Raw genomic sequence first — 12,759 nt, 5'->3', positions numbered from 1 at the left:
AACTCAATTGAAGCTAAAAAAAAAAAAAAAGAGAGAGACATATACATTTCTACCTTGACTTTTTCACTATTTCCATTATGGATCAGCAGAGGTGGTGCCTATCAACAAATTAACAGATAGGAAAGTATATATACATGTGATACATATATATGCTATGTGTGGCAAAATTTAATTGAGGCAAAATTTAATCAAATTAAAATGAGATCATCTTATTTGAAAGAAGATAAGTGGAACTGAAGATCATCATATTAAATGAAATAAACTAGACTCAGAAAGACAAAATATTTTCATAATACTTCTGTATTACACTTTCTACTACATGAAAAAAAATGAAATGGAATGTGAAGCAGGGGAGAAATTTCTTAAAAAGATTCTCACATTTCATTGATTCACTCATCTTGATTTTTTATCTTATCATTATTTAATTCATTAAATTTATTGGTACATTTTAGGTATACAGTATGATGACATTCATCATTGAGAATCTTTACCTTTATTTTAAATTTTTATTTGCTTACATATTTGACCTCAGCTCCCATGAAGATCCCAAATTTAAACATCTAAGAAAAACTATTTTATTTTCTATTTTCACAATTCTATTGAAATCATTAATTCCTTTCAGCGGTAATTTTTTTGTTAGTTTTTTTTTTCTCTTGCTTTCTCTTCTTATGCTCTTTCTACTATTAAGAAAGCTGAGTGATGTATTTACTAGTCTTTGGACCTTTCCATCTCCTATTTTCTCTCAATTATCATGCCAATGATTTTATATCTAGACCCCCAAACAGTGGCATCATTTATCTAAGCACTTATTTTCCATCTGAGCTTAGATCATGCAAAGGTATATTTAAATTAATATATCCCAAACTGAATATTAAGTTCCTACTCCTAAACCTGGTGTGACTCGACCTTAGTTTTTTCTACATTAATAAATTCCTCCCCCAAATTTGAAGTAGCTGAGTCAGAAATCTTGGTTGATTTTTTTCCCTGTCCGTTAATCCCTATATGATTTAATTCCAAAATATGATTCAGATTATGTTTCTTTTTGCACATTTGCATTGAAGTTACGTGAACATGTACTTCCAGTTTTCACCTCCATTCCTCCCTGAAATTCCTAAATGTTTTGCTTTTCTCCTTGAGTCCTAGGTAATTCACCCTGTAACTAAATTAAGGTAAAAATCAAATGGAATTTCATACTTGCTTCCTTAAAACTGTTGAGGGGTTTGAGTGTCCTGGATCCCGGTCTTCAAGCCTCCACATGCCCTCTCCTCAACTCTGATCTGTATAATTTTATCTTATGCTACACACAAACACTTATATTAATTTATTTAAATTCTTAGTACATACTAAGCTCTTTCTTACTTCAAACACTTAGCAAATATTCTTACTCTTGCGTTTATCATTTCAGATTAGGATTCATCACTGTTCTTCAGATCACTGTTTAGATCATCATTCTTACTAGAGGTCTTTCCTGACAGACTCAGAAAAAGGTCACCACACATATGCTTATTTTGTTTTCTTTTCTTCCAGCATTGTTTTCTCTTTTCAGAGTTTCTGCCAGAAATCATTAATATTTAACGTGTTCACCAATTTACATAATCTTTACTGTATCACAGGCTCCCTGAGGGGATAACATCTGGACTAGTTTCCATTTCACAGCTGAACTCTGGCAAACTCTGCAACATTATTTGCTTACAAGAAAATTTGGGTAATAGAATGATGAGAGAACTCTGACAAATACATTTTTTATATTTCCATTTAAATCAGTGGAGAGAATAGCCAAATATTTTGACTTCTCCTACAATTTATGCATTATAAATTTAAATAAGTCTTCACAATTATTTTACTAATCACACAGAAATCCCCATCTAAGTACAATAAACATTCTGCTGAGTAACCCATTTCACTTTGCCCAAAGTTACTGAAATCATAATGTATTTTAGGATATTCTGGCCCAAATTTAAAATCCTTTCTGCATTCTATTGATCACCTTTAATTTTTACTTTATTTCTTTTTACACTTTGTGAAAAGTAATGTTTCATTTTTTCTCTTCTTACTATCTTAATGCGTTCTTAATCCCTCCCTCTTCCTTACACATATTTTAGCATATTTAATAACACATTTCGTGAATTTAAATCTTAAATTACATGTGTTATTTTAACTCTTATTTTTTTTCCAAATACTAAGCAGGACTTAAGCAGGGAAGGGGAAAAATCTTAATGTTTTTCCTCTCTTTCTATTTTCTTTTTAGAGGGTGATTTTTGGAAAATGGTTGGTCTGGAAACTATGAAAAAGGCAGCAGGGGTAAATACATATGCATTTCAATAGAATAACCGTGCCCCCTGTTGCCTCCCCTAGCTAAGATTAACTGCCATTGTCTTCTGTAGCGCTGACAGCCAAATGTAAACTCTATTGTGGAACAGAAAGGACATTTTTAAGAGGATGAACAGGACGGAGGTCTGCTTCATTTTGTATTCACCCAACATTTCCTCTTAGCTCTTGTGGCAATTCACTCCAAACTTTCGATCTCTTTGGAAAATGACCTCTAACTGTGAAATATTTAAAGAGGACTCATGTCTAGCTATATTTCACTTGGTTTATTTGACATTCAGGAAATTTAAGTTTTCATATTGAACAACTTTTTCTTCCTTCAAAGAAGGAGATAGAAGTATTAGAAATCTCACCCATAGCCAGAAATAATTTGAGAAATGAAATGCCAAATTAATTTTAACTTCTGATCTCCAAAACTGAGTGCTTTCCCCTTACCTCTTAGGATTTTATGTACCATTATAGTTTTCACACCAGAGAAATTATTCAGTATTTACACATGTGTGACTTATTGATTTCACTTAGGAGTATATCCTCAATAAAAGGGGAAAAACGAGAACCAGGACCTGTCATATAAAGGTACAAGATCCCAATGATGAGTGTAACTGTACTGCATACCTAAAATGTACCAATAAACTCAATGAGAAAGAGAAAATTGAGTGCTTCACGGTCCTCCCACGTGACAAGTTGTATAGTAAACCACCCTGCTTTTCTACAGTGGAACTAGAGAAAACCAAAACCTAAACAAAACAAAACAAATACAAATTCCAAAAAAATACAATACCCTTCCTATTAGAAAAAATAATTAAATAATTTCAATGAATACCTTTTGAAGGTTAGAGAGTGATGCTTATGATAATTGTAAATGAATCTGTCTACTAATAAATTCTTATGATTTACCTGTATTTAATGGCTTTTACTTCTTTGTACAAACATGCAATTATTTATATATCATAAATTTCTCCAATTCTGGTCACAGATGCCAAAACAACAAAGCAAGCTGTTAAATTATAAACATGAAATAAGTCTCTTTCTTTTGCCTATTTTTTTGGGTGTTTCAAATTCCATATAAATATAAGCATCCACTTTAATTTATGCAACAAATTAAAAGCAACTAGTTTTTTTATAGGGTTATATTGACTCTGTGGATCAATTTGTGATGAATTTCTACCATAACAACACTAAATCTTCTGATTAATGAATATATATATTTGTATCTTTCTATTTATTTTGTATCTTCAATTTTTTTAATTTTTTTTCTGCACTGAAGAAAATCCAGTGCCTTTGCACTGAGTCACATCCCCAGTGCTTTGTACATTTATTTTGAGATAGTGTTTTGAGCATTTGCTTGTGATATTTCTCCCCCACCCTCCCAGAGCCCTGGAAGTAGCATATGTGCCATGATGTTTCACTCAACCGCAGCGTCTTTTAACAATATTTTCAAGCTGTCAGAATGAAAGAATTGAATTTATTTTTCTATTTTATTCTTTTTAATGTTATTATAATGATTTTTTCCTACTTTCAGTTTTGCATTGTTCATCGCTAGCTCACAGAAATAGACTGAATTTTTGTATCTTGAGCTCATCTCTTGCAACCTTATTGAGCTTTTTATAAATTGTGGTCATTCCCTAATGACATAATTAACAATTTGAAATAGGAAGAAAAGGGCTAAAGGTGTAGGGAAAGTGGGAAGGGAAGGGAAAAGGGAATAAAGGAAAAGAAAAAATAGGAGAAAATGAAAAAATGGAAATAAAGTGTTTGTAAATGGGGACGGGAGGAGGGGGTGAAGGGAGGGCAGGGACAAGGGGAAAAAATGAGAATCAAGACCTGTCCTGTGAAGGTACAAGATCCGAATAATGAATGTAGAATGTAACTGTATTGTATACCTAAAAGGTACCAATAAACTCAATAAAAAGAAAAAAAAATTGTTGTCATTATTGCTGGTGATTTTATAGTGTTTTCTACATTTTCTATGACTTTTCTATTCATAAGATCACATAATTTGTAAATAGTAATATGTCTTTTCTTCTATTTTGTGTTTATTTTCTTGACTGATTTCCCTAAGACATTTAGCACAATGCTGAATAAAGGTAGTAAAGGTGCACACATTTTTCTTGTTCTTTAATGTAATGGGCAAATAATGGATCTTTCTTCATTACTTATGATATTAGCAGTCAATTTTTCATAGATTTCTATGGCCAGACTGAGGAACTCCTTCCAAATATCAGATTATTGAGTATTTTTATAACTATACTATAAATAAATGCTAGATTTTGTCTCATAGTTTCTCCACATTTATTTAGATGAATTAAAATGTAAATGTTATTAGTTGTAAAGTAAAATGATATTATCACAGTACCAAATGCAATGTGCATTAGTATAGTGCAAAGAAATTAGGTCTATGTATGAGCAATCTGCATAAGGGGTAAACTTTTCCATCAAAGAATGCATCATCTCTGGATTGTCCTTGTCAGTATTGTTTGAAGCATTAGTGCAAATGGCTAGGAGGCCAGAGATCAATGTAAATACAATTTGGCCATTTGCTATGTTGTGTCTCCACATGCATAAAAATGTTTCCTCAAACAAAGATGACCTCATTATATTGTTTGCCATATTTTCTAATTTTAGTTAAACTGAAAGATTAAGATAAATAAGCAATGGCAAAAACAAGGTGTGGTCAAAAACATTTTCTCTGAAAAACATTCTTAGCATCTCACATGTCTGTCTCTGCCTTTCCTTATCATTCATTTGCTTTCAAAGGCACATAAACACATACAGGAAGTAGTCAGGCACTGACTAATCCCATTTCATTCAAGTTTATCATGTCCTAGAGACTGATTTTTCCTTTGGAAAGAAATAAAATGAAATTTTAGTTATTTCATTGGGCTACTCTATGGGGGATAATTTTCATGCTTCATCTAAAAACTATTACTGGAAAAAAAGCAAATGTATTACATTTTATACAGATTTGATGTATCATTCAAAATTTTATGATGAAAAACACTATAAAATATTCTCCAGGAATCTATATTACATGTGTGTCATCAAAGCAAAAACATCATTTTATGAGTAAACCCACTCAACAAACTGAAGATTAGATATCCCTAATACTGTCTTGTTGTTAAGTGACATAGGTTTGATGCCTACTTTAGACTCCAGAAATCAGTTCCTTTCTTATACAAAAATAATACCTGGCACTGTCATATTATTATGTGTTTAAAAATCCCTATAATGGTTATGCCATAAAAGGTTCAATGTATTTAATTTGTTCAATAAATGAAAATAAATGTTACAATGAAAGTATATCTGACAATTTATTTGTAATTTTTAAAGTCAGGAGCACAAAAAAAATGTAATGTACAAATTTTATATGCATTGCTTTCACTTATTCTTACTTCTGTATTTTTATCAACTAACTATAAATTCCCAAATGTACACATATATGTACATACATACATTATGTAACATATCTCTATATCCCCTTGAATGTGTATAAAGTAGAAACAAGACAGTGCATTTAATGCACATGCTACTGACCTGCTGAATAACTTTCTGGGATGCAGTTATAGTTATTTTTTTCATCATAAGTTTAGATTTAGAGTGCTACATTATTTTTTGCATGTTTTAGGAAATGGCTGAAATTATATGCGATTTTCTTGAGCAGGATTGCCTCATGCTAGCTTAGTCAATACAGGAACATGAAATGACAGCAGGTTGTCATCAAAATCAACTTATGGGAAATTTTTTTTCTGGAGAAAACTGGAAATTGGAACCCTAAATAAATCAAAATTAACTTTTTCATTTTCACTCATATATTATTATAAAAATCTAGTGTACTGACATAGCTGCATAAAAAGAAAAAAGAAACATTTTATAAATTTACAAAAACTAAAAAATGTAATCTTACATGAATAATTTTGTGTTCATTGCATAAGTTACTCATCATGGGTATTTAAAGTTACTAGAAATAAATATATGTAAGAAAGATCATATCACATTAAAACCTTCCCTCAAAGGAGTGTTATGTTTTTAATTGGCCTGGAAAAAATATAGAAATTGAAGATGCAGACTTTCAAAGAATTGTTTTATAATTTTTGTAATATGCTAACGTTAGTCCTACTCACAATTATGATGTCATAGATTTATGTTTGGTGGCTAGATGCTGGAAGTAGGAGATGGAAACTCTTTTAACTATGTTTTGCAGAGATAGCCAAAAAAGTCCTTAACAATAAAAGAGGTGGCATTGTTTGTTTTTAATCCCGGCATTAATTTTGACATAGAATTTTGACTTAGAAAGTAGATTTCTGCATTTTATATTGTTCTCCTGAAAAAATTTCTGGCCTTGAATTGAAATGAACATTCACATATATGTATATAAACATACTTATATTGTGAGATTTTAAGAGACTGGAGAGACCAACCAGTGAAACAAATTTATTTATGTGTAAACAAGCTCAACAAATTTATGATCAGAGGCTGAATCCCAAACAAAGGAAGGGCTCTATTTTTTTACATTTTGTGGAGAGGGGATTTGGCCTACCTAACTGTGAGAAACTTGTGGGTGGGAGAGTCAAAAGGAGCTGAACAAAAGTAATTAATCACTGAGTGACAGCTTTATAACTCATTTTTGAAAGAAACCAGAATCCTGTGAGGACAGGATGTCTCAGGATTCTATTTATAGGAACATAATTGTTAGTCTTATTTGTAACAGAGTAGAGGTTGATGGTTACAGGGAGTGGAAGACCAAGGGAAAACTGCAGAAGATCAGAAAGAAAAACTTTTTTTTTTCTAAGTTCTGTTTTATTCTCTCCATTGATGCTTCTATAAATGACTTTTAATACAGATCATCATCATCATCATCATCGTCATCATCGTCTTCATCATTATCATCGTCATCAATTACTCTGTTACATGACTGGGGTCCCTATTGGGCAGAGGGAAAAATCACAACAAAAAGGAAAAGAGACATATGCTGTCATTGTACCTCTTTGTTGATCCTCAAGTTTCAACTGTGTGTGGACTGGTCAACTTTTGGAGTGACCAGAGAAGGGCTGTTTCCTCAGTATTCAGCTGTGCATAGACCAGTTAGCTTCCGGGTTGACTACAGCAGGGCTGTCATTTTTTATGTCAACCCAATCCCATTGTAGGATTAGCCAGTTCTGATGGTCTGGTTCCTGCTGGCTTATTCACTTGTTTTAGACTGCTGACTTTAGCTGAATATGGTGGATCCAAGGTATAGCTCCTGAAACTTTAATAGCAGTGGGGGTTGACAAGGTTACTGCATGAGGCCAATCCCATATGGACCATAGGGTGGTTGGATCCTATTTTTTAACACAGACAGTCTCTGGGTTTGAAGGGATATGTTGGCTCTATAAGGCTTAAAGGCATTCTTTTTTGTAACCAAACATAAATCTCTTGTATGGCTATTTTTAAAGCCTGTGTCTGTCTCTTTGGGGTCAATTTTCTATGTTTGCAGAGATTGTCCTTAAATTGACCTGTGATTAGGGGTAGTGGGCTCAATAAGATCTCACAAGTTTGTTTGGTGGGGGTGTGCCTGACTCAGAGGATGACAATGGGTAGGACATTCATCTTAAATGATTTTTTTGGAAATATTTTTTAGCAGTTGTTTGAATGTCCAATGTATGTATTTTATCTTTCCTGGGCTCTTTCCTGAGCCGATAAGCTTTGTGTGGATTTTATTTTTTCTTTAACATTCGTGTGAATCTCTGAATTATCTCAGCTACTAGGTTGGTCTGTTATTTGACATGAGGGTCAAGGACAGCCTGAATCTTGGGATGATGTTCCTTAACAGTTCCTTTGTCACCTTTTGTGCCTTTTGTATTTGGGTGGCATATAGGCTTCAACCCATCCGCAGAAGATGGAGACAAGCACCTCAATCCCCTGCTTCAGGCAGTTGAGTGAGGTCTATAAGCAAATATTTACAAGGGGAAATGCCCTTTTATTTAACAGCGGGGACTGAGTGGGCCCTTGTCTTGTGTTGTTTTGAGCACAGATTAAGGACTGCTCACAAACACCTTGAGTTATGGAAGTGAGCCATGGTTTTTAATGATCTAGTCTGTTAGTCTTCCCTATAGTTTATAATAGCTACTGGGGGCCCATATAACATCTGGAAGCTGTAAATGTTATTTTTTGTATTTTATTTCTTTTTGTATTCTATTTCTTTTTTTTCTCAGCAGTTAAGAGCCCTCACTTTACACATACCTCTATGCACATGTAACACAGCAAAGGTGTATTTGAAATCTGTATAGATGTTATCCTTTTTTCCTTTTGTTATCAAAAGAGCCCTTGTCAAAGCTATTAACTTTGCTTTTTGAGCTGAGGTCCTAGTACGCAGGGGCTGAGATTCCACCACAGAATACAAAGTCACCACTACACAACCTGCTTGACAGATTCATCTTCATACAAAAGTGCTCTTATCTGTAAATATTCACCATCTGGATTTCCAATAGTGTGATCCATGAGATCTCCCTGACTCACAAACACTTTATCTAAGGTTTCACAGTTTTGAAAGGGGTGGTCCTAGTTCAATTTGGAGCAAAATGGTTGAGCGAAGAGTTTACTGTCTCTTAAGTTATGCAAAGGTTTTTGAGTAGGAGCCCCTGATACTGAGTCATTTTCAGATTTGATAGCCAATGGTGTCTTTTCTGCTCAATTAAAGTTATAACTGAGTGTGCTACTCAAGTGATAAATTGATATCCCAAGGTCAATTTGTCTGTTTCCTGCATCAGCAGGGATGTGGCAGCAAGTGCCTTGAAGTATGGAGGCCATCCTCCATCCTAGGACCACAGAATTTAATTGCTTTGACAAGTATACCACAAGGTGATGCCAGGGCCCTGTGACCTGAGTTATGACTCTAATGGTCATTCCCTTCCATTTGTAGACATATAAGAAGAGAAGCTTTGTTATATCTGGCATCCCTAAGGCAGATACATGAGTTAGGGGTTGTTTGATTTGTTTAAATGCTTTTTGGTCAGCTTCTCAGAAGAGAGGATTTTTTCTCTCCCTTTTATTAGCTCTACATAGAACCTTAGCCATAAGTGAAACACTTAGGACACAGATATAACAGAATCCTATCCTGTTACCTCCCCAAATACTCTTATTTGGTGTCAGGAGGTTGGGATTGGGAGTTCACAGATAGCTTCTTTCCATTCAATGCTCTGTTATCATTCCCCTTGTTTCACTTTGAAGCTTAAATATCTGACTTTTTGTTGGTCAGATCTGTACCTTTTTCTTGGATATCTTGTATCTAGTCTTTCATAGTAGATGAAGAAGGTATTCAGTTCCTCGATAGCAGCCCTCACAAATTGGGGCTGCCAGAAGGAAGTCATCTATATACTTCAGGAAATCACAGTTGTCCCCTGGAGTGGTGAAAGCTTTAAGGTTGATAGCTAGTGCCTCTCCAAACATCATTTGATAGTTTCTGAATCCCTAGGAAAGCCTAGTATGGGTGAACTATTCCTTTGTGCCTCTGTGAGGTGATACTCCCATTGAAATGTAAAGAAGAGCTGACTGACTGGTGCAAGGTGGAGACAGAAAAAGGCATCTTTTGAATCTAAGCAAGTAAACCAAGCAGCTCTTGCTGGAATGAGTCCCATCAATGTGTAATGGATTTGGTACCATTGGATGAACGGTCTCAGTGGCCTCATTCAAACCATGCAAGGCTTGTACTGGTCTGTATTCATTAGTATTGGGTTACATGCCAGCAACAGTGGAGTATTCTAAGAGGATTGGCACCAAGCCAAGACTCCATGTTCTAAGAGCCATCTTAAATGCCTTTGTATGCCTCATGCCTTCCTAGGGGAGGAGGTATTGGCAGACTTGAAATGTAGTTGCCCGCAGCTTCAGTTCCACTATCACTGGTGTTTGATTCACAGCTAGAGCTGGTGGGTTATCTTCGGCCCATACTCCAGGAAACTTATATGTCAGCCTATGTAGTTCATCTATTTCTGGCCTTTGTGACCCATCTGAATAAAGACACCATCTTTCAGCTTGAGTGATGATAAGGGTAAGCACCATGGTTCCTGAAAGAGTTAAACGTAGAGTCTTTTCTCCCTGTAGTTCAAAGGCAATTTTGGCTTGTAGTTTCTGGAGCAAAACTCTCCCTAGCAAAATAACAAGGAAATTTGGAAGATACAAGAACTTATGTTGGGTCTCTGGTCACCCTATCACATACCTTTTAGGCCAGAAAAATGGCCTTTTACCTAGAACTTCAGTGGGCCCAACAATAGTCACATTTCTTAAAATAATAGCCGAACGGGTTGTGTTACCAAATGTTCAGCCTGCTATCAATCATAAAGTCTATCAATTGGCCCCTAACTTTTACTGTGACCATGGGCTCCTGGGGGGCCTAAAAAATTGGAGCCTGGTTTTGACTAGTCCTTATGAGTTTCAGTCACTGCCAGTCTGATGAGGTTGGTGGCTGGCTCTTCCTGGGGGTGGTAGACTTTAGCAGATGGCCTCCTGGTTTTGTAATTTTCATTACCACCATCATCATGTTTTGGGCATTTATTTTTTCAGTGCCTTCTTTTTATTTCATAACACACATTGATCCCATTTTAGGCTTGGCTGATTACCAGGTCCTAGCCCTGTCTGGCCTCTTTCTCAACCACATCTGTGCCCCTTTGTGACCTCTGTTCTCTTTCTCAGGGCACTGCTGCCAGCAGATCTATTTGGTTGTTGTTGATCTGTTCTGTTTTGTTTTGTTCTGATCCTTTATCTGCTTCTTGTTAGGCCTCTTGGTCACAGCTGATGTAAACCTTGGTGGCCACCTCTAATACCTGGGTAGCATTTATGCTGGCAAAACCTACTAGCTTCTGTAGCTTTTTCCTGATTTCTACCTGAGCTTATGACACAAACGCTTCATTTACCATGTGCTGATTCTCAGCAGTCTCGGAACTGAATGCGGTGTACAGACTGAATGTCTCAGATAGTCTCTCATAAAACTGGCTGGGACTTTTATAATTTTCCTGAAGTATTTCTGAGATCTTTTTCATTTGTATTCCTTTTTCTTTTTAAAATACTGAACTTTTTAGTTTTGCCATTATGTTTCTTTTTATCTTTATAGCAGGACAAAACTATCATATAAAATATTCTTATATTAAAATTACATCTTTTACACACACACACACACACACACACACATATATATATATAAAATCACTTGCTATATATCAAACAGCTTCAGCAGCTTGATTTTTTTTTTTTTTTTTTTTTGGTACGGGGTTCAAACTCTGGCTCTTACACTTGCAAGGCAGATGGCGAAACCACTGAGCTAAATCCCTGGCTCTCAGCGGCTTTGATTTTAAAGTGTCATTTTTTTTTTTTTTTGGTCTCAGATTATTACACTTTAAATTTGATTGGCTGTCAACAGGCTTTTAAGTAACCTTGAATATGTGTTTTATTTTAAACCAGGTGAGAGCAGAGAAAAGAGCAAGTTAACTTAATAATTATAGTTAAAGAATTTATAATGTACAAAAATGCACTAAGCATATCAATTAAACAACAAAACCAACTTGAATTAAAAGTAACATAAATTCATCAGTTAGCTAAGATTTGTAACCTGATTTTTCCCTATACAGAACTTTCCTCAAGGGAAAGAGGGATTGAGCCCTCTTTGGTCCCACTTTTGGTCTTTGGTGGAATAGAATATTTTGACCAACTTTTGGTACATCTTAATTAATTTTTGAACTGAGGATAAGGTTAGTCTTTAACATATATTTCAATGGGGTTGATTTTGATGCCTTTCCTCCCATTTTTTGTTGTTGTTGGGGTGGTGGTGGTACAAATCACTCTCTTGATTATTTTTGCTTTGGATTGATTAGCCCATTTCCTTCACTGGAGTTTTTAGGTGCTTCTTAGCAATAAGAGGGTTAGCATAAGCCCAAACCTGGACCACAATGTGCCTACCTTTCATGAAGTAACTCCATAAGCCTCATGCAGACTATCAGTTGGACCTACACTTGCCCAGAGTGTAGTCTTCACTAAAAGACCCGCAGCTCCACACACCTCACTCTGCTCATCCACAAACAATCATACACCCTTCCTGAACCATTCCTGAATTTGGGGGTTGGGGTCATATACTTGGGTCAAAGTAGACCACTCAAGGCACCCTTTGTGAACTGCTGTCACTATGGGCCACTCCTGGGTTCCCATTTTGGTGTTATACGTTTCCTCTAACTAAAAATGAGTCAAATTACTTAGTACACCTTGGGAGGCCAACAGCATCCCCTTCTATCCTTGTGGGTGGACCTTTCCTTTTTTCTGGCCCCAAAACATTACTGTGGTTCTGTAGTGCTGTTCTAGAATCATCCCGTAGCCTCTCAGGTTCTGTTGTACTAACAGACATGGACTTCAGAATGTGAGAGAGACAATTTCCTCTCTGAGTTTAGCTCTCACACAGTGGGAATTGGCATT

At 35.3% G+C, this 12,759-nt stretch overlaps 1 pseudogene; it reads left to right on the top strand.

The window, feature by feature from the left end:
- Positions 1-7,240, top strand: part of LOC104868885 — a 67,845-nt pseudogene extending 60,605 nt beyond the window's left edge.
- The last annotated feature ends 5,519 nt before the right edge of the window (positions 7,241-12,759 follow it).

The sequence above is a fragment of the Fukomys damarensis genome, unplaced genomic scaffold (assembly GCF_012274545.1).
Source record: "Fukomys damarensis isolate Sample0158 unplaced genomic scaffold, DMR_v1.0_HiC HiC_scaffold_38, whole genome shotgun sequence".
NCBI classification, from domain to species: Eukaryota; Metazoa; Chordata; class Mammalia; order Rodentia; family Bathyergidae; genus Fukomys; species Fukomys damarensis.
This window is presented reverse-complemented; position numbering and strand designations above follow the sequence as displayed.